Source organism: Bidens hawaiensis, unplaced genomic scaffold, assembly GCF_021521415.1.
Source record: "Bidens hawaiensis isolate Kalapana, Puna unplaced genomic scaffold, B.hawaiensis_p1.1 tig00011861_1, whole genome shotgun sequence".
In the NCBI taxonomy this organism is placed as follows: Eukaryota; Viridiplantae; Streptophyta; class Magnoliopsida; order Asterales; family Asteraceae; genus Bidens; species Bidens hawaiensis.
The window spans coordinates 150,275-173,873 of record NW_027491946.1 but is presented as its reverse complement, the minus strand read 5'-3'; the positions used below and the strand labels follow the sequence as shown (position 1 = coordinate 173,873).

At 34.3% G+C, this 23,599-nt stretch overlaps 1 pseudogene across 1 annotated transcript; it reads right to left on the bottom strand.

Moving 5' to 3' along the window:
* Positions 1 to 16,718: 16,718 nt before the first annotated feature.
* LOC143539330 (protein NUCLEAR FUSION DEFECTIVE 4-like) lies at positions 16,719 to 20,207 on the bottom strand (annotated as a pseudogene). Its single transcript, XR_013136415.1, has 3 exons — positions 19,714 to 20,207; positions 17,408 to 18,298; positions 16,719 to 17,334 (listed from the first exon to the last, which is right to left on the bottom strand). The product of XR_013136415.1 is annotated as a protein NUCLEAR FUSION DEFECTIVE 4-like (transcript).
* Positions 20,208 to 23,599: the final 3,392 nt, after the last annotated feature.

Here is a 23,599-nt window from a genome sequence, read left to right as displayed (position 1 = left end):
CTAGATTGCTCTTTAAATATAAATGTATATTAAGAGATTGCTAGAGCAGATATCAGGTATAATATGATGATACAAGATAAGATATGATAAGATGAGATGATCATACCATTTGTGGTATTTATAGCCGAATGTAGGTTTCCAAGGAGGTGTGGCCGGCTGCAACAGTGTTCCTGTTCAACCAACAGTAGCCTACGCACGTGCCCTGCTGGTAGTTGGTGGGTAGGCAGCGGCTGATAATGACCAGGCCTGCTGTATACCATTCCTTTTCCACCAACTGCCGGCTACGCACGTGGTATGACAGGAGTTGGTGAGTAGGCAGCGGCTAATAGTGACACAGTACCGGAGCATGCTGCTCGCCATACTGTTGTCAATAAGCTGTCGTATCTTTAGTCAGATCTTTTTCCCATACCTCGTCAGGTACAGTACAGAAGATCTTCCCGTATCGTACGGACTGGCTTATTTGGGCGGGAGTATTCCCCCTCCCGCCCTTGTGCGGGATTGTTCCCGGCTTCGCTCATTCCTTCAGGTGACACTGAGTGATTGAGAGCTAAGTGCCTTGTGCGTGTAGCCTTGCTGCGCGGGTGGCCTTCCCTGATGGCTTGTATCCGAGGCTGCGGGGACAGGCGGAGTCCTTCACCATCGGGAGGCATTTCCTGCGGGACCAGCTTGCGTACTGCGCGTAAGGACGTCACGTCTCTGAGCATGGTTGGTCCTGCGGATCCAGTTGGTTTCTGCGCAGACGTCCCTCTTCAAGGTGAGTCTTGCGGGTCCAACTGGGCTCTGCTGGGACCTACCTCTTCAGATACATATTAACATGCATGTGTCAAATAAGTTTTAAGCTTTATTCTAATTTGTTATAGTTATAGTTATTATTTCTTTGGCTCCACTTTTTATCCAAATCTTTAATTGACGTGTCAATGGGGGTATTTGAGAGGATTTTGTACCCTAAAAGCTACATTGCATACAACACCCAGACATCCCCATGTTAACGTTACAGCTTTATCTTCAATAATATATAATTTATTTTTGTTTATTGAAACTTCTTTATTTACATCCAAATGATTATAATAAAGTGATTCGTAAACACACAACAAGTTGCGACGCAATACTGATCATACTACAAACAAAGTGTTTGGTCTTATGGCCCGAGAAATTACTACGAACAAACTGCTAAACCCTATTCCAAAACACCACAATCTATCGGGCTAGGAAACCAAATGTATCGAAAGCAAAAGAGATAAATGCATATTAATTCTCTAAACATGTTTTCTCGTGTTTAACAACTTTGTTTGTTTCCGCCTTCAACACAGGCTAAGCCGCAACAAACTCATAGTCCCTAAAGTCTAACAAGAGGGGACATTTCTGTAAGGTCCATATAAACGTGTTTCCCCTATAACTACCAAAACACGAGAACATCAGTTAGCCGTATAATAGATTAATCTTTCTTCAAATGGATCCGTAAAAAAGTTCACATAGCCTCAAAGTGAACCATGAAATTAAGGTAAAATAAAATTATGAAAACTTAAAAGTGGTTAACTCATACCTTCTAAAGTCTAAACTGCTAATAAATTTATACACTGTTCACTGTGAAACTAAAACATTCCATCATTTGGACATGAACATTTTTATTACACCAATTTACAACTAAATTAAAATAACAAATTACAATAACATGTTCTTTAATAATTATGTGACATATATTTGATTCAAATATCTAATATCAAAGATTTCTGGAAAACTTGTTTGTCTTACTTCTAACTTTAATGTAAGAACCCATAGTCAATAACCTTGGTACTTCACTTGACCTGTCAATATGTACCATGTTAGCCAATTAGTTAGATAAAATGCACTTTGTGTTTGATATATAATTTTTATTAAAATTTTGTTACCAAATATTGCAACATTGGATGCTGTTACATGCATTATTGGAACACTAGAAGTAGCCGAATAAACTTGGCAGTACTTTCCTAACTTGTGGACCATGGTTATTACATGAATCATGTATCATTTGTTTATTAAATTGACGAATAAAAATGTCCAAAAAAAAAACACTTATTGCCTTGGTTAAGTGAAGTAATTTTTTTAGTATTCATAATGTTAAATGCATAAAAGTGACATAACAAAAATTCTAAAAAAATCAATACGAGTGTGATAATAATAATAATAATAATAATAATAATAATAATAATAATAATAATAAAATAAACATATATAGAAGGAAAATGAAAGAACAAATATAGCTCCACTCAACCTGTTTTCTTGCAAATGGTTATTTCAAGTCAAAATATATATTTTTCAAACTTTTACGATAATATAAACTCTTCTTTTTTTCTTGTATGTATATACAATAGATTAAAAAAAAACAAGGTTGGAGTGGCTAACTCTTTGCATTCTCAATCAAGATTCACGACGACTTGGTTCAACCTCGCGCCTCTTATTTTTTATTTTTCAGGTTTTTTGTATTGTCTTATTGTAAATAGAAACTCAACGTTTTTTTATGTGCATTTGATAAAACACAAAAAATCCTATAGACGAGAAAATAGGAATGAAAAACTGAAATTCTGCAACACTCTGTCGCTATCGTAAGTGATTATTTCCCAAGCCAGTGGTTTAATTTTTCAAATACTTAGGTCACACCAGTTATACTCTGATTTATGATTAAAATATGTTAAGAGTTAAGACTTGTGAAAGTAGATCAGATAGCAGAGACTTTTAAGTAAGCCTTAACGTCAAAGACTTTCAACTTTTTTGAACTTGCCAAGTAAACGTAGTTAAGTTAAAATTGTACCATTCGTCATCGATCTAGGGTAATCTTTTTCTAGCATTCTATTTGTTGACTCGCAGTTGGCGTACGTTACCATCAAGGTTTTGAGGACTTATTCGGCCTAGAGGTATTGGTGTCTCGTGACTCCCATCTATCTTAAAGGTTATGAATTTGATCGCCACAATGGGATACTATGTGTATGTGAGTATGTGGATTTAATAAGTACCTAAAAGAAAATATGTAATCTAAAACAAGTTTTATCCTAATTTATAAAACTTGTTATATAAGATTGATAAACAAATTTAAGGATCCATAGAAAAAAGAGTACATATTATAAATGCTATAGTGGATAACTTGTAATGGTGTATAGAGTGAGGAGACCAAGAATGAATGGCTTTAAATGGATATAATAATAATTTTGGGATGGAATAAATATTTTCTTGAGGAAAAAGAAAAAGATATTTAGAGGAGCAAACAAACATGAAAGGAAAGGAGAACCTTACATTGCCAAGTCAGTAAGTAACAAGGACAAAATAATATAAATAAATAATAAAAATAAAACAAGTACATAAACTTCTCGTATATCTTCACGATATGAAAATTTCTCAATTTATCGTCTCACGTGAGTAGGTTCATTATGAACCTCACTTTTCAAAACTTAAAATATTTTCAAATTAGTTGAATTTATATTCCAAATTCTATTATTACGAATATTTCATTAAACTATTTAATTAAGGGGGTGTTCGGAATTACTTATTTTCACCGACTTATAATTATAAATATATTAAAAAGTAATAAAGTGTTTGAGATTACTTATATTGTCAGACGAAAAATTCCATAAGTTACACTTTTATAACTTATTAACTTAATAAAAAGTTATAAGGAAACAAAATAAGGCATCCCAAACACCCCCTAAATCTCGTTTCATAAATGCTAACTGGGTTGAATGTAAGGCGAAACTCAAAAGGATGTATCTGGGTTAGAAAGATGCGTATGTAAAAAATTACGAGAACCTCCTTGGTGGCCCCTGTTCGATTCCAGGTATGCCACTAATAGAAGAGAACATCATTGTTCTAAGATTCGAACCCAAATGAGCTAATTATATGCATGTGATAAGTCTTTCAAATTCTCTCAACAACCAGTTTCAACAAAACCATTAAAAAGAAACAAAAAAAGTTTATTGCTAGTCTAATTTTTCTACGCTATCACTTTATCACATTATCTTAATTTAACTTTACAAATTACAACATTCCTATTCATGGGGCCACTCTTTATTCTTTGCCTTTTCCTTTTACAAAGAATTGATTAAGAAAAGCAACACTTTTCCTACTTTTTTCTACTTATTTCCGGATAATTTTAGGACAATTTGTTATCACAGTAAACATTTAGGTGTTAGGACTTGTTCAATCTACATAACAAGCCACATATGATATCTTAGCTTAATATGATGTATACCAACATTGTACAATAATAGACAGACTAGTTGATCTGAAAGAGCGAATAAGGTACCACACTTAATTCACTTAAGATCATCTAATGTAGTATCATAGTGTCATTATATGGACGGATAAAGCCCTGACATTATCCCTTCGAGCATTATGGGGCGCTATAAAGATATTGATATTTCTATAATAAAACCCTATGTAGCTTAAAGTCGTAATGATTAAAGGCTCATTAATCATACGTATTTCACTAAATAGAATGGTGATGACGTGGTGAAAATTTTCCTTTAACCTATAAACACTTTTTTAACGGCCACAAACAGAGATTTATCTAGGTATTCTATACGTGGTGGCTCAATGGCAAAAGACCACCACCAGTTGGCTCAACCCAGTCGTACGGAGCCCTCAAGCGCCTCCAAGTTACCTCCAGTTCCGAGAAAAACTTAACGGCCAACAAACGGAGATCTGTCTAGGTATTCTATACGTGGTGGCCCAACGGCAAAAGACCACCACCAATTGGCCCAACCCAGCCGTACGGAGTACTTAAGCGTCTCCAAGTTATCTTCAGTTCTGAGGAAAACTTAACTACCAACAAACATATATTTGTCTAGGTATTCTATACGTGGTGGCCCAATGGCAAAAAACCATCACCAGTTGGCCCAACCCAGCTGTACGTAACCTTTAAGCGCCTTCAAGTTATCTCCAGTTCTGAGGAAAACTTAACGGCCAACAAACAACTATTTGTCTAGGTATTCTATACGTGGTGGCCCAATGGCAAAAAACCACCACCAGTTGGCCCAACCCAGCCATACAGAGCCCTTAAGCGCCTCCAAGTTATCTCCAGTTCCTAGGAAAACTTAAAGGCCAACAAACAAATTCTATACGTGGTGGCCCAACCCAGCCGTACGGAGCTCTTAAGCGCCTCTAAGTTATCTCCAGTTTCGAGAATAACTCGCCCACTTGTGATAAAAACCCAGACGTCATCATGATCGAACCAGAGTTCATAAATCCATAGTTTTTCTTCACCGGACCACCCATACTTCTTAAAGTACTGTTTGTAAGGATGATGATTGAACCTTGATTTCCATTAAAAAACCATAATCACATTAAAAATAACTATAACCACTTCTCTTACTAACTTCTTTTCTATCAAGTATTAACTAAAACTTAAACCAACCCACGAATACACTTAAAATGACAACACGTGCCTCTAAGACACCACTAACGTGTCATCACCACATGAATCCACTATCCACGTGTCACCACCATCATATTCCCATCAACCCTTTAATTAAACTACTTCTCAAAAGTTAAAACATTAACAACACATACAACAACATGTCACACGAAGGACAAGATTGGAAAAAAAAAATGCCGACACACACAAAATGAGCCCCGAAGAAGTCAAAAACCTAGGGGTAGAATCGTCAAAACGACCACCCGGTCACAACCCGGCGGCGTACTTCACCAACGCAGGAGTTTGCCATTTAACCCCACCACGATGACCGTGGTGGGGTTTCTTATGGCTGCGGGTATCGGTTTTGTATGTTAAGAAGAAACCCGAGGCTAGTGCACTCTATGTTGCTAAAGTGAGTGCTGGTGTTGCGGATGCTTCCAACACGCATCCACGTGGGGATCCTAGGAAACCCGAAGATTCTAGTACGAGGAAGTAATTAAATTATCCCATGTAATGTTTTGTTGCATTTGGTTACTTATGTTTTTTGTTAATTATATGTTTGTGTTTTGAATGTCTTTTTTTTAGTTTACCATAGTTTTGGAATTACTAATTTTATTCTATGTGATCTTATTGTTGTTACTTGATGGGATCGGTACTGTACTGAAAAATACAAATGCCACAAACCCGGTATCAATAAATAGTGATACTGGAAACAAGTGAAAGTACAAATCGAATGTTATACTGAATAATGATACCACAACTCGGTATAGAAAATACCCTGATATCGAAAACAAGTGAAAGTACAAACATAATGTCAATAGATAATACCGATACCACAAACTTGGTATTAAAAAAATACCGAAACCGAAAATGTGTGAATGTATTTTCATTAAATATGCGTTGATTATTTTTTTCTAATTCTAATTTGTTAATTTGCGTAGCTTGTTTATATATTGAAGTGACATTTTTTTAATGTTTGATTTATGTATAGAAAATCAATCACCAAAAAGATCGTGACACTGATTGTCTTTGCTCCATTGCGTAAAATATTGTGTTCTTTTTGACATATTATTTTGTCTAATTGGGTGCAAGCCATTATTTTGTCTAATTGTTTGTAAAGCTTATTTTGTCTAAGTGGATCTCCCCACGGAAGGGAGATCCACTGTACGACCGGCAGATTTGCTCGTCTTTGGTTGGGCCGAGGGAAAACACGCTTGTGTTGACCTCATAGGGGTATCTCCCTTGGCTGGTTTGAGGGATAATGGGTTTGTAGCCGGGCAAGCAATGAAGAGGGCTGAAACGAAGAAGGTGGAGAAACATGCTAAAGCCTGCGAAGAGAACCAACATGTTTTTGTCCCTCTGGCTTTTGATACCTTTGGCTCCTTGGCACCGGAAGCTATCTGTTTCCTAAACAGGGTCCAACGGGTTGTGTATAGCAATGTGTCGACTCAAAAGGGGCAGGGGTATGTCTTTAGCAGGTTAGGGTTTGCAATTCAAAAAGGGGTGGCGGCGCAGCTTGTTGCCCGTCTACCTGCTATGTTGATGTAATATCTATGTTTCTATTTAATGAAAAAATAAAAATTGTAACTTGAAAAAAAAAAAGGTCTATCAATGGTCATAGGGGTGGGGTGTTTATGGGTTTGTATGGTTCGGTTTTGGGCTAAAATCGAACTAGAATTTTGATTCTTGAGTTTTTGTGAAAAACATTACAAGTGTTTTCTGTTTTTGGTTTAGTTTAGGTTGGTTTTTTCGGTTTCATGCAGTTTTTTTTGTCAAAACACTCCTTAAAATTTAAATTTAAAAATACGATAGCCTCAAGACACTCCTTAAAATTTAAAATTTAAATTTAAAAATACGATAGCCTATCAATATCAAGTTGTTCTAACATAATAAATAAATGTTATGATGGGTGTGTTCTAATATAATAAGCAAATGTTAACTAGGTTTGTGAGTTAATCCGAAAACTATCTGAGAAAACAATCTGTTAATTGGGTGTTCTTCAGATTTGTTTTTCGGGTTGGGTTAATCTGGTTTCGAGTATTATAGAAAAAAACACGCACAAAACCAAAAAAATATTTAAAAACTACAATGCTAAAATTATAACATATTTTTCTTTGCTTATAACACAAATTATCAAATAAAAAACTAACCTAACTTGATAAAACAATTTAAAAAAAGAGTAAAACTAACTCGAACCATAATCGTATTAATCGGACGTAATTTGATTGTTCGGTTACGATTGCTATTAGTAATAAACGGAAACATAAAGTAATAATAAGCACGATCCATAACAGTTAGAATGACAACAGTCGATTAGAGTCAGACTCTGTTAACTTTAATGGTTAAAACTTAGTATATTATACATAAAAATATATTTAATTTCAAACCTAAAAGTTTATTCAATTTTTTGGGCTGACCCAAATCTTATAAATCAAACCTAAGAACCAAACCGGCATTACTTTGATTTGGGTCCGGGTTTGGGTTCTTTGAGTCGGGTTAGTTCGGGTTTGAGTACATGTTACTCGGGCTGGGTTTGGATTTCGGGTAAATTAAACATCCTAATTCCCATGAGTTGGTGGAAGGTATCGGATTATCGAAACATTAAATAGAACACACTAATTAGATTCATTTTTAAGAAAGAGAAATTTAGTTATTTTATTAGTTTTTTTTATTAATATTATGGAAAAAAAAGAGTCTTGACATCATTAACGTAGTAATATAATATTTATGGGTCTGATTATGACTATGAGGCGTTATATTGATATTGATATTTATATGCATGGTCGGCAAATATGGAAATAATAATAATAATAATAATAATAATAAAGGAAAGACCAAAAAAAATGTCATCCAACTGAGATTACCACGAAATGCTCTATGACTCCATTGGTGCGTCATCTTCGTGTTGTATGTATCGTAAGAAACGAGAAAATAAAGTTCATTGTATGTGCCTTTTATTGGATAATAATAACAATAATAATAATAATAATAATAATAATAATAATAATAATAATAATAATAATGCTGCAATTTAATTGCTAGGGATACAAGTGGGACAATTTATTTAATTTCCACCCTCTTTTAAGATTTTTAATCCGCTGAAAAAAAAACTTATATTCATGCAATATTTTTCCACTTATAATATAAAATGAAACTGTTAAGGAAATTGTTGAAATAAACTAGAAAATGATTCCCAACTTTTAGTGCATGTAATGTATTGTTGAAATAAAGAAAATATAATATTTGAAAGAATATTTGAGAACCTTATATATTTAAATAAGACTATTTTTAATATCAAAAACTTCACATTCAAACCATATTTAGTAACATACATATGTCCTTAAGAGACATTGTGGCCTAGTAAGACAACTCTATTGTAGACGCGGTGTTTAAATTTTAAAAAGTGCAGAGACCGGTTATGAATAGTTTTTTTGTCAAGCGATATGGTGTAGCACGTGATAAGTTGTTTTTATATCAAATGTAGCGGATTCAAATCCTGAATAGTAAACATCAGTGAGTAACAAAAGTAGATTATGTCTCACAACAATCTATCTTTCATTTTTTATCTACTTCATATCACGTCACATCTTTCCAACATAATTCACCTTTCGAACGGAAATGTTCGTCTTTCACCCAAATTCATTTTCAACCTTTTTATTTATATATTTAATATATTAGAACGTTGAAGTTTGAACAATGTTTTCCTGTCGAACAAGAGCGTGGTCTTCAGGGTGGTGTTCCCAGCGGGATTGAAGCCACCCATGGGCAATCTGACTAGCCTTACGAGTATGTAACTTCGTTGTTAAAGAAATGGTAAGATACGTTTGAAGTTGTAATATTCTAATCCTTGAGTTAAATGTTATTAAACATAACTTGAAAAATGTAAGTGTTGAATACGATAAACTTTATAAATATAATATGTACCTTTCACACCGGAAAATAAGAAAGCAAAAATGATAGGTGTAGGTTTAAATTAGTGAACTTAGGTGATCAATCACATCACATCAACGATGTGTTCGAGCTATTATTATTATTATTATTATTATTATTATTATTATTATTATTATTATTATTATTATTATTATTATTATATCGAGTATTGGAATGAGTCTTATTTTATCGTGAGAGAGTACGAGCACAAGAGGCAAATGACGGGACCACCCTTTAATAATGAGGTTTTTGTCTTCAGGTTTTCAAATCAAATGGCCAAGAAATTAAGAAACTAGTTACGTTTTCATGGTCACACTTGTACCCAAACGAGCTAACTTGACTCAGTTGAGACGGTTGTTTATCATAACAAGCTACATGTTGAGTTCGAACTTGGTTTTTTAAAAACTCAAGCTAGTTTATTTGTTTTTTTAAAACTTTATTAGTTTTCTAAATATTGTTTGTTACATGTAAAAGTAAAGAAGAAGCTAGGTATGTAAAACTTGTATGTATTGTTGGATGTTAGAGGTGTGATCGCCGATTATTCATCGTTGCTATCAAGATACGATACAAAAAGGTGCACATTGGATAACGAACAAAGAATAATATTTAATAGTTAAATATTATAGTTCACTAAACATGGATATAATGTTGGTGGTTAACTCTTTAGAGAAATAATTGACGGGAGTAAGCGGTTAAACGTTTGTTGTTTTGTTATTTATATTAAAACCCGAGGGTTGGTTTATAAATAATAGTTGATTACTAGCGTGATTAAAAATAATTAAGAGGGCGTGGTTCGTAAATTCCGGTTGGACTATTGCATCGGTACGATTTTCGGTTATGAGTAAAAAAATCTCATAATTGAGCAAATCAAATCGAATAACCGATAAACACCTTTAGAAAACAATCTTAATTTGTGAAATTGAAGCGGAAATAATGAAATGTGGGTCTGACGGTTATATCAAACCGTCTATGTTTATGCCACATAGTCCAACTTTTCGAGAACTTTACATCAAGCCATCATCTGGTAATGGTTCTCGTAATTCTACTTGTAGCCGATAATATTCACATATTAAGTTTGGATAATTTCTGCCCTTTTGAATCTTTTTATTTATTTATTATTATTATAATTATTATTGCATTATTATTATTTTTTTTTTGGTATTACTACATGTAATAAGCTGACATACGACGAACTGGCTAGGCTTGAAACGAATATATATTTTCTTGTAAATTTTATTTTATATGAAATCCATTTTATAAAGTTTACTTAAGGCGTGCATCTCCAATGATAAATATAAAGGTATTGGAAAGTGAACTTGAGGTTCGTTTTCTTTTAGTACAAATCACAATACCACTTTTCTTTATGTTCTAAAAGATATATTCCAAATAATAAGTGTTTGAAGAAAATAAAATTAAAAATAAAAAATTGTGTGAGAAACATAGAAAATAATTTTAACAGTTGATTTCACTATTCATTATTCAATTACTAAAACTGAGATGGTGGTTAATAACGCTAATAATATAGTGTTAAAATGATTGGAATAGCAGGCGTAAATGTTTTCGTTTAAATCTAGTTAAAATAATAATGCTAATAATTGAACTTATACGAATCTTTGACGAAAAGACCGAAGGGTTACCAAGAAGTTGAATGGTTGGATAACTTTGTGTTTTTAAATTATAAGAGTTCAATGTCCATTATTATAAAAAGTAAGTGTAGTTTATGAGTATAGTTAGAGAGTGTGTGAGTTGATGTTCTGAAAAAATATATATAAATTTCCAATATACTAGCTTGAACCTTTTTTACCGAAATTTTAAAATAATCAATGTATCAATAATGTAACGTGTCTTTTGACATGTTAGATCTTCTAGTTGAAAAAAAAAATACGACGAGGGGTGTTAATCACTTAATCATGTCTAGTTGGGTGGTTAACAGGTTAAATTATTTAACCCTAACACAATTCATATTTTGGTTTGATCATGTAAAAAAATATTAACTCTATAACCCGTTACAGACGCATTAATAAAGTTTGTGGTTGTAAAAAATGTATTAAACTTTAGAGGTCGAGCGTTTAGTTAAACATGGAACAGACTCAACTTTTTACAGGGTTAGATATATGCCAACCGAAAACCTGATTACTTTCGTGTATAGAGAAGCGAATTCTCGCTACCGCCTGATTCCGGGTATATACTTCAAGGATATGGATCACCTAGCACTTCTTGATACAGTAGTTACTGGAAAGCAGACCTGCCTTGGGTCGGGTATGTATGAAGCCCTATAAGAAAACTGGGCCGGCCCACATGTATGGTCTTTATTCTTTAATGCTCCAGAAGTATTTATTCAATTTATTTTGTATTATATATAGCCGTGTGGAAGTTATATTTTGACCAGTTTTAACAAAAATTTTGGACCGAACCACTAACTATGGTTTCAAGAACGATAAACTAGACATGTTGGGTTGGGTGTTTGAACCGATTTATAAAAACCTTTTGTATCATTAATATGTATTGAAAAAATTTGATGATAAATATGGTTCGTGGTTATGATAGATACATGTAAGTACATGCATATTCTTAAAACAAAAATGAAAGTAAAATAGATATTTTAATAATGAACGTTATAAAACCGGTTTCAAGTTTCAAACAAATGACACAGGTCAAATCAGAAACAAGAGAGTTACAACAATTAAACTTAATCAAAACTAAGGATTGTAGTCCTGATAGTGGTTCCGGTTTTTAAGCACCCCTAACTTTGTAGGGATTATATTTCACATCCATAGGTTTTGTTTTGCCTGAAAAGCTGATTAAGATAAACTAAGGACTTTTAAGCATGTCATAGGTTTTTGTAACAGCTATTTAGATCACTGATGGACCATTTGCCCACCCGATCATCTCGACCTATTCTCCGAATATGAAACTGTGGGGTGCTAGGCTGTCACGTAGTCAAAATCCAAATACAATCATTTCAGGAGGTTAACACTTTGAAGTATTTGAAAGTAATAATAGGGATTGTGTTTTCAGTATATATATAATTATAGATATACCCAAAATTAAGATTCTAAACTCAATGAAGTCATCAAGCATTCAAATTCAAACAGGTTAATTTACTCATTTTAATCAGTTATTTATTAATTTAATGTTATGGTTTCGAGTTAGTTAAATAGTTAGTAATAATGACGTTGAATGTGCATGCTTGTTTATTTTAAAAAACATAGATCCCCATGCAACTGTCATCTATCCTAAGCTCATGAAAACAACACATAATGAAATAATTAAATTAGTAGGTTTTGTGGATTTTTCAAGTTCAGTTTTGATCATGATGTCTCTCCTAATTCCTAAACATGTGTATGATACATATGTACTTCAAAAAAAAAAAAAAAAAAAAAAAATCTATAGTAAATAAGTAGCAACTTTGATCCTCTTATTAATACAAATTAATTTATAGTAAATAAGTTACCGTTGAAAGAAGCCAATTGTCAACGGTAACTCAACTAATCAATGTTAAAGGATTTTCCGTATGACAAAGTCAATGCTAACAAAAACCGAATAACTGCCAATTGCTTTAATCGTCGATTGTCAGTATGCGCACTCTTTTATTATACAGTAATGACTCCTCACCTATTAAACGGAAGTCGCTGGTCTAATTAGATACACGTTTTTAGAACATAAAAACACTAACTTTTTTAGTTTGCATATTTAATTTTCCGATTAAAAATACTTTAATACAAGACCATACAAAACCATAAAAAAACACAAGTCACGTAAACGAACCAAGGGAAAGGGAATATAATGATACATCAAAACCATCATAGCGATTCATCCCATTAGATCGAATTTAAAACACACATATAAATTCACTTACGTGTAGCATCTTGTATCTTTCAACTCTTATCATCCAAAAAATCACTAATAGACATTAGACAGCCCTTTTAATAGTGATACGAATATTAAACATGATTTTTTGCCTCACCTTTATTCCATTTTTATTCATAACAAACAAATAGAAAGTGTGTGGGGACTTGGATCTCGAGGCATGTAGATTTAAATATTAATTTTTAAAACATTATTATATCTTTTTTAAAATATATTCAAAAAAAGTATGCCATGCATTGCAAAAGACGATACCCTTTGTCTTCGAGATCCACGTGTAACTGAGCCAACAAAAGCGGTCATTCAAAGGATGGATTTAAATTCATATTATTATTATTATTATTATTATTATTATTATTATTATTATTATTATTATTATTATTATTATTATAACACTTATATAATTATTTTATAAAGTGACATTTTTGTGAGATGGGATGTGACACGTATTAAAGACAAAGATGTTTTAGTCCCACGACTAAATACAAATAATTGGCATGCATAGCATGTTTTTAAAATAAAATCATTATAACTTCGTTTCACAGTTTAGATCTAACCAATTGAAATATATTTATGTACTCCTATGATAAGACATGTCATGTTTGTTGTAGAGCGTGTTTAAATCTCTTTTGGAGCTGGTTTATTATAGAGAGCTTCTGGGGTTCAAGTATTGGCGCGATTTGTTTAGGGATGTTTTTTGAACATATTCCAATGTCGGATTTCTGTTAAAAAAGAAGTGTCTGAGAATTTTTTGATAGAGTCGGTATAACTCGTAAAAAAGATCAACACTTTTGATCTTTGGATGGATGAGAGGAAAACACTCGTGTGTGGATAATTGGATTTAACATGGGTTTCTACTCTTGTAGACTTGAGAAGTAGTGTTTTCATGATGGATCAGACCGTGTTAAAAGTTGTTTCATGCAAAGTGACAAACACGTGAAGACGCGCCTAGAAAACCAATAAATGTTTATATTATTTCCGTTGATACTTTTAGTTTCCTTGCATCTGAAGCTTTGGAGCTACTAAGTTGAGTTCCGCAACTCACGAACTTAATTTTTAAACGACTTAGTTTTACTATTCAAAAATGGCTAGCGACGTAACATGTTTCCCGTTTTGCTTTCTATTATGATGTAAACACAGCTCGTTTATCTGAAAGATTTAAACATTATTATTATTATCATTACCTTTAAAACAATTAATTTAAATAGGACAAGAACTTTAAACGGTTTATTTAAAGATAATCTAGTTTAATAGTTAAAATCATCAATCTTAATCACCTTTAATACAATCATTATTGTATTGAAAATTGAAATTATAAAGTAATAATCAAACACCCCTAAAACATCCAAAAATACCCGGATGGTAGTGGTGGTGGGTATGTCTCCATGAGCCCGTGACCTATAATGTTGTGATTGATGTAAATGGCTCCACCAACCAGTGACGTATTCTGAAATTTTTTCTTATGAGTTTGGAAAATTTCTATGGATGAATAACCGGTTGTCTACCACTTAAGTTTTAGATTTCTACGGGTTCGATGTCGACATTTAAAATACATGAATATATAACACTGAAAAGAAATTTTTACGGGTACGGCCGAACCCATTCCCCAAAAGCTGCCTACGCCCTTGTCACCAACACTTCTTAATTCTAACCCTCAACTTCACACACACTTACACTTTACCCCCTCAACCTTTTATTCCCATATATATAACATTCATATTCCACTCATATCATCACACACGTTCATTTCATTGAATAAAAATGCACCAATCCATAGATTGGTTTTCTTGGCTCTCAAAAACCAACCTTGATCCTTCACTTATATACGAATACGGGATGTCGTTTTGTCGAAACGAGCTAGAAGAAGACGATATATCGTATTTCAACCATGAGTTTCTTCAAAGCATGGGGATCTCTATAGCCAAACATAGGTTAGAGATACTCAAGCTTGCTAGGAAACAAAAGGGGTCAAGTGGTTCACACCCTATATCAAACCTAATGGTAGCGATCAAACGAACCAATAGGACCTTGGCTAGGTACATCCGGACATGGGTGCACCGAGATGGGGCGCCTAATGATATAGTTTTGGTTCGAAAGAGTAGTTATGGTTCGGGATGGAAAGGTGGTTATATGTTAAGGAGGAATAAGAGATTGGTGTCGCTTAAACAAGCCACACCAACTCTTTTGCTCACTAATGGTAATTATTATCATAAGTCCAATAGTCTTAGAGTTAATAGCTTGTCAAGTCCAATGGTTTATGATGTTAAACATGATCAAGAAAAGAAAGATGAAAAAGACGTTGGTGGTGGTGGTGGCAGCGACGATGGTTACTTTTATGGTGGTGGTGTTAAAGAGATTAAGTGGGATGCCATGTTTCAAAATTTGAAGCCTACTTGATCTTATAGCAATATGGTCTTCTTCATGTACTCTCTTGTTTTTGAACATATTATAAGTAGATTTAGCTATTTTTCAAAGTTCTTTCACCAAAATTAACCTTGCTTAAAGAAATTGTAGCAATGGTTTTCTTGCTTTGAATCCTTTGATTAATAGTGTTGGAAGTTACTTTAGGTAAGTGTGGCATCACTTACCCTTTTGAGGGTATTCTTGTAATATGATAAAGGTTACACTATGTAACAAAGATTTGTTTTTTTTTCAATTTACCAAGTGGTGTTGAATAGTGGAATACACCAGACCCCCGTTTTGACTAAGCCTAAACCTACGAATTTCACGTCTTGTCAAAAATCGACAGCCCTAGTTTTAAGCACTTAACTAATAATAAAAGCCATGCCTTATGTAACAAAAAAATTATCTTGATCATATTTAAGGTCCTAGTTTAGTCTTTTAACTATAAGATTTAAAAGTTTTTATAAAATTTATATTAGTCTTTTGTAATGGTAAAGGGTGGAACTAGAGATGGCCCACCTTGTCTAAAGTTTAATGAAGTGGTGCATATAAGTCAAAGTCAACCCATGCTTCTAAATGTTTGGTTCTAAATGCATTGTATCAAGGGAAGTGGTAGACATGCATACTTACTAGTCATGGGCCATTTCACTATCAAAACAATGAAAGCTTTAGTAACTAGCCATCAATTGCTAATTGAAATATTATCTATTATCTAATATATATAAATTACAAGTTTGGTGCTGCTAAGCCGCTATTAGGCCACTTGGCGCGTTACTTGTCCATATAAAAAAAATTGTTTATTTTCATTTTAGTACCGTAACGGAAGCTGACCGGATGATAATTTTGTTTTTTCTTTTGTGTGTTTTAATTCCGATATTATAACGAACACGACAAAAACGACCCAATTCGCATAGACTCAATGTCTCAATATTCGGGACCGTCAACGCCCGAGTTTACCGAGTGATACTACCCCACTGGCCCACTCAATTTTTATATATATTTTCCCTTTTTAACATCTGGTACCGCAATTGAAATATTTGTCCTAAACACAAAGTTATTATATTTTTCAAAATTTATATGCACAACTACATATCAAATTAAAAAAATAAAAAAAATAATTAAAAAAAATAAAAACCTTCAAGAAATCCACAAAATGAAGATAGTTGTTTGATTATACATCATCATTACATATTAAACTCGAGTTTGGTGAACCTATAACTTTTAAAAATGATCACGCGCAAACGAAAAACAATTTTCTTGACACAATCATACGTAACCATAACCTTTAACGACCCGAGCTTTGTGGCAAACGAAACGATCCACCAGCGTAAAGCATTTGGTAAACGGGTCGAATCCGTATGGTTAATATTAAGCTCAAGAACGCACTTAAACAGCACACACCAGCAAGTACAAAGAAAGTGACCCTGAAACAATTCGGGCCCATACACGTGGACCCGCCTTGCTTAGCTTCCTCAGCATCATACACATAACCCGCAAGCATCCCCGAGAATAAAAGAGCACCAATCGGGTTTCCTAACCCCATGAAATTAAATATTAGACCAAAGTTTTTCAACCCGAAAAGCTCAGAAGAAGTTGGAATCATAACACCAAACTGAACACCATAACATATCCCAACCAACGCGGTTGCAACATATAATGTCCCGTTAAGAGCTGACGCGTATAACAGATACGTCATGACCATTATTATTTGTGTCACCATTGTTAAAAACGTGCGAGGAAGCGTTTTTAACCTGCAAGCAACAAACTTTAAGGATCTTTATACCACATTTCATGATAAAAAAAAATTTAAAATTAATATTTTACCTAACGAAATATTCTGAAACAACCCCGGCACCCCGCCTCCAAGCCGGCCCAGAAAGTTACAGAAACTGAATAAACTCAACAACGTTGTGGTATCGTTAAACCCGAGTGAAACACCAATCTGGGCCAGATTATTAAGAACAGTAACACCCGACCCGACACCAAGAAAATAAACCAACCATAAAAGCCAAAAATCGGCTTTCACAACCGCTTCACGAAATGTAAAATCTTCACCTCTTCTGGGCCGTCTTTTCTTTTTTATTTTAACCGCCCCTTCACCAACAGCAAGAAGCACATCCACATCAGAAATATCATCACCATCGCTAAGATTCGGTTCTTGAGTTGAGCGAGTCAACAACGGGTCAGTTGCAGTAGAATCATCTAACGGGCTTGCTAACGGGCCAGCTGGCCCGTTAAGTTTATCAGAAGGAAAAAGAGTCATTTTAATAGGAATGGCTAGTGGAGCCATCAAAAGAAGCACCATTATCACAATACACGTGTATGATAACGCGTTCGTTAATATCATCGTGTCGTTTATTATTGTAGTGGTTAAAAGAAAGACTGCAAGCACAATACTAGCCCCTTGAGTGAATAAAAAGTGTGTTTTTCTGATGGGTCGGGTTCGGAAGCTGGAGTACATGGTCTAATATAGTACATTAAGGCCAAACATACTATGGGAATCCCGAGTGCGAAAAACAGGAGTAATGCAGAAGCTGATTTATTTAAGACCATGGTATAAACCTCAGTGATAACTGCAGCACTTAAGCCAACATAACCTTTGAGAATGCCGGCTACTGTGCCCCTGCTGAGCGGAAAGTTTCTCATGTTGGTAACGAGTACAGCGGTCGCTAACCATGCACTGCTGTTTGTGGCAACAACAAGTGCTAGCCATAGCTGAAAACATATTAAAATTTGGAACATGAACAAAAAATTTAATGTTTTTATGCATAAATACACAAAATTTCTACGCGTGTGAATTTTGTGTGTTTGGTCTAGTGTAAACGGGTTCTGGTTAATTTCAGGTCGAACCTGTGAACATGTTTAGCTATACAGGTAGTGTTTGTAGGTCGACCCGTTTAGCCCATTTATTATTTCAAACGTCTTTATTGTTCTTTTAAACTTAAAAGAGGAATTGACGTACGATTTTGTAATTAAAATGTAACTATTCTATATACACTTGAATTTTTTGTTGTAAAATTGTTATTTTGAAGTATAATTTGTGGAAAAAAAACAAAAAATAAAATAAAAAAATATTCCGGTTTATTAAACAGGTCATGCTAATGTCAATGCGCGAATATTCGTGTCATCTCTGGGTTTATATGTCTGACAGAATTTTGGGTTTGGTGACCCGTCAACCCACAAACATAACCGTTTCGCACCCCTACCAACTCCTAATAGTTATAAGTTGTTAATTTAGGGCTGTAAACGAGCCGAGTTGAGTCGAGCCAGAGAGTGCGCTTGAGCTCGAGTTCGAACTTAATCGAGCTCGGCTCGCTTTCTTTATCGAGCTGAAAATTCGAGCTCGAGCTTGGATAGGTTAAAACTCGAGCCGAGCTCGAGCTCATCGAGCCGGGCTTCTTTAAATTTTTTTGTTTTTTATTTTATATTTTACAAATTTTGATATATAAAAGACAAAATTATAATTTTAACATAGTATATAACATTTATGTTTTATTTTAGTTATTCTTTTGTAAGGTTTTATATATCGAATGTCATAATATATGTATAATATTTATTTATTTATTTCTTGGTATGCTATTATTATATATAAATATTAAAATTTATGGTTTAATATAAACGAACCAATAAGCCGAGCTAACGAATCAAGCCACGAGCCTAACGAATCAAGCCATGGCACTAGCTTGACTCGTTTAGAAATCGAGCCGAGCTCATTTAGAATCCAAGCTTTTTCGAGCCGAGCTTTTTGAACAGCCCTATATGAGACCAAACAATATTAAGATTAACTATAAAATTATACCCACCTTTGGATACATATATAGTATTAGGTAATACCCATCCGATTACCCATAGCCAAACGGCCCAGTCTCATACTCGTTGATATTCTATATTAGAAAAAAGATAACAAATAGTATTTAAAAGATTTCATTTAAAATACATAACTAGTTGATAATTTCAAAAAACCTCGTTTTGGAAAATGAAAATCTCAAACATGTATTTTTTATTTTTTTTATTACTTTGTCTCTATCACTAGGCTATCGGCTCAAACATGACCGAACGTGTTAGTATGTAACATATCCTCTAGATATAATTCTAAACGAGCAACAAAAACTTAAAGTTTAACCACTTACAATCCAATAAGGCATGTTACAAACAGTCTCACTAACCGCGAGCCAAATAACACCATACCCAAAGAAGCTAGCACCAACACCGATCACAAGAACAACCCAAGGCGGGTATTTATTCGACGCAATACCCGGTAGGATGCCAACATTTTCACCAAAGTCATTAGCAACACCAAGAACCGTAAGTTGTTGTTGCGAAAGACTTAACACGGATTTTAAGCTATGCGAATACAAAGGGAACGAGTAGGCGTTGCCCGAGGCGATCTGGACCCATACCGCAGCCGCTAGACCGACCCATGGTGGCCGGGTTCCGGGTTTTAGAGAGGGTGTAGTGTGTGATAACATAGGTATAGGAAATGGACAAATGGTGACCGACGTGAACACAAGATTATTATTATGAAAGATATATTTGTAGTTTGTGATTTGGACAAAAGGCGCCATCTTTTAAGGTTATTTTATGTTTGGTTTTTTTTTTCATGTTTGTAATAATAATAATATTACCTTTTTATGGTTTTATGCTATGATTGTACTTAAATTCTGGACTACTTTACGGTTAATTTTCAAAATTTCTGTATATTTATTAAGAGAAAAATTTTAAAATATTCTTTTTTGGGTGGCGGGACGAAAAATGACTTTAATCTCGGATTCGAACGCGACAAGGGACGACGGTTTATGGATTTCATTCGGTTCCCGCGCATCAGGGGGTATGGTCTCATGGCGGTCGAGGAATCAGCATTGGACATGGCCCCGAGAGGGTAGGTTTATACGTGAAATCTCTGCCGTTAAAAAAAATAGAGAGAATTGTCATAAGCCATAAAATTACAAAATTGTCCTCTCCAAATACGTCTTGATAACGTGCTAGAAAGCGAACAAATAATTTAGGGAGTTGATTAGAGGGTAAGTTGACAGTAGTCAATACGGATCATGGCCGCGTTTGAGAATCATAAAAAAGTTTTGGGTCGAAGGCGAAAAAAATTGTGTCTTAAATTAATTGAGTGATCGAGTTTAAACCTTAAAAATAAAATTCGAGCCTATTGGGGTGTCGGGCCGGGTAGGTCGACCACTTGGCCCTACCCCATAGCCGGCCTTGCTAGTTGCTACAGGTGGTGTTCGAGGGAATAGAATCTATTTGATTCTTATATGTTAAAAGTTGATCGAAAGTTAGCTTAAAGTGGTTTCCTATCTTTGAATTGGATAAAGAGTGTTTAAAGAACTAGTGATCAATACTACGAAACAAACACCATAGTCATAGGTATAGAATTCATGTTCCAACCATGGGCGGATCTTTGTCTGGGCCAGGTCCATCCAGCTTTTTCGCTCGACAGTATAATATTTCTGAAAAAGTAAAACAAAATAAATTTATATGTATTAAGTTCGGCCCATCCTGATTATTGTCCACGATCCTCTGGGCCTGTCTATATTATGTGTTCAAGATTTGTCACTAATTTCCAACAAAATAACTAATTTTATTATTCTGCTTTTAGTCAAACTTGTTCCAAGATATCATATTGATTCCTTTTAGTTAACTTAAGTCGTTTATTTAACAAGAGCATTTCCTAGTTCCTACTAGAGATGTTCAAAACGGTTTGGGACTAGGAACCGGAACCGGTTCCTAACCGGTTCCTATATTCAAAACCCCCTTTGAAACCGGTTATAGGCTCGAACCGGTTAGGGAACCGAACCGGTTCTCCCACCCTCGGACCCCTAACCTATGGAACCGGTTCTTACCGGTTCCTAAACTGTAACCGGACCGGTTACAGTGTAAAATTTTTTTTTTTTTTCGTTTTTCGTTTGCGATTTGGATTCTAAACTACGATTCGTATTTGTATAGCATGAAAAATAAACAAAACAATTAACATAAAATTCATTTTATTTACTTTAAGAAGTTCAAAAAAAAAAGGTTACATGTTTTAAAATCTTCAAAAACAAACTAACAAAACATTAAACTTATAAATATAAAGTTGTGACATATTGTTTCTAGAAAAGCCTTCTTGTTCGTCGTAATTATTGAGCGGCGACTTCTTCCTCGGAATTACTTGTAGAAATGCTTTCTTGTTCGTCGTGCACTCGAACATCAAGTGGTGTTTCATCTTCGAGAGTGGTTAAGTGTTGAATACGATCGATTGAGTCCAAGTGATCCTTTAAGCAAATGCACATCTCCACCGACTCCGAATTTAGTCTTGTTCTTCTCACCGATATTACCCTGCCACTAAGAGAAAAAGCGGATTCCGAAGCTACCGTAGAAGCTTGGACGGTTAGTAAATCACGGGCCATGGTGGCAAGAATCGGAAACTCGGTTTCCTTTACCTTCCACCAAGCCAAAACATCAAAAGTGTCATATTCCTCTTCGGATAAACCGGTAGAGTAATCATTTGCACTATACCTTCCTAGTTCGCTTGAAGGGGTGTTACCCCTTTGTTTTTTAGCCGTTAAGTTGCGAACGGTGTTCATAAGGCTAATCATGGGATCTCGTACTCTAGTAGCACTTGAACTTGATGAAGACCCCCCCCCCCCGGCATAGGCATGTGTATGTTTGACCCATATTTATTTAAATAAAAGACATACATAAATTTAAAATTCAAGTTAAAATAATTTTTTGCCTCTGTTGAAAAGTTTGGGTCAATTTCATGCATATCTAAGGCTGAAAAAATTTCGTCTATCACACATTCAACCCCCGTAACATTTAACATTGGGTTTAAAGCGGCGGCGCAAGTAAAAACCGGTGGCAATTCAAGAAAGTATTTTTTTAATTTAAACTTCATTGGTAATATGATATTTGAAAACATTGGACTTTTATTTTCAAATTCTTTAAGATTGTTAACCATTAAAAATAACTCCGAAAGAACCAAGGGACTTGTCGGATAATACGTTCCCGATAGTTTCGTAGTTGATGTTTTAAAAACTTCAAGAAAAGTCGATAAGTCATTGATAATTTCCCATTTCTCATTTGAAAAGAGGATTGCCAAATCATTCTCGGCAAGACTAGAATGAAACATTTGTAAAGTTTCTCTTTGTTCCAAAGCACTTTGAAACATTATGCAAGTGGAATTCCATCGATGAGGTACATCCCAATTAGCTCCCAAAGCTTTTCTTCCCGTATCTTTACAAAATTTTCTATAATCCATTTGTCTTTTTTTACTTTTCTTAAAAACTTCATGTATCATTAGTCTAAAATCGTTTATAACCGATGTAACCTCATCCGAAGCAAGTCCGTCTTGCACGATTAAATTAATGATATGTGCAACACACCTTGAGTGAAAAAATACACCATTGCAAATCGGCGTATATTTTAATTTTAATTTATCAACCGCCGATGTATTATTCGACGCGTTATCAAATGCCATTGAAAATATTTTATTTTCTAGTTTATAAAATTTTATAACATAATCTAAAATTTTAAACAAATTATCTCCCGTATGTGGATTCTCAAAGAGTTCGAAAGCAATGGTGTGTTTCATCATTTCCCACGATGACGGGTCTACCCAATGAGCGGTGACACAAAGATAAGATTCGGGTAGACCATGTGGAGCCGACCAAACATCACTAGTTAAGTTTATTCCCGTATTTATATTTTCAAAATATGCAATTAGTACCTCTTTGGTCTTCTTCCACAATTTTAAACAATAACGTTTAAGAGTATGACGACTTACGTGAGTGTATTGTGGTTGAAGCGTATCTCGAATCATGGCGGTTAAGCGAGGGTTGTCGAAGTGGCTAAACGGCAAAGCTTCTTGAATCACAAACTTCCCCATACGATCTTGAACTCGATCAATTTGGTATGTAAATATTCTGCCTTCACTATCCATTTGCGTTTGTTGCGAATCGACGTTCTTTTTCAACGCCTTGCAATACGGTTTTTTGATGTGTTTCTTCAAATTTGAATTTGAAAGTG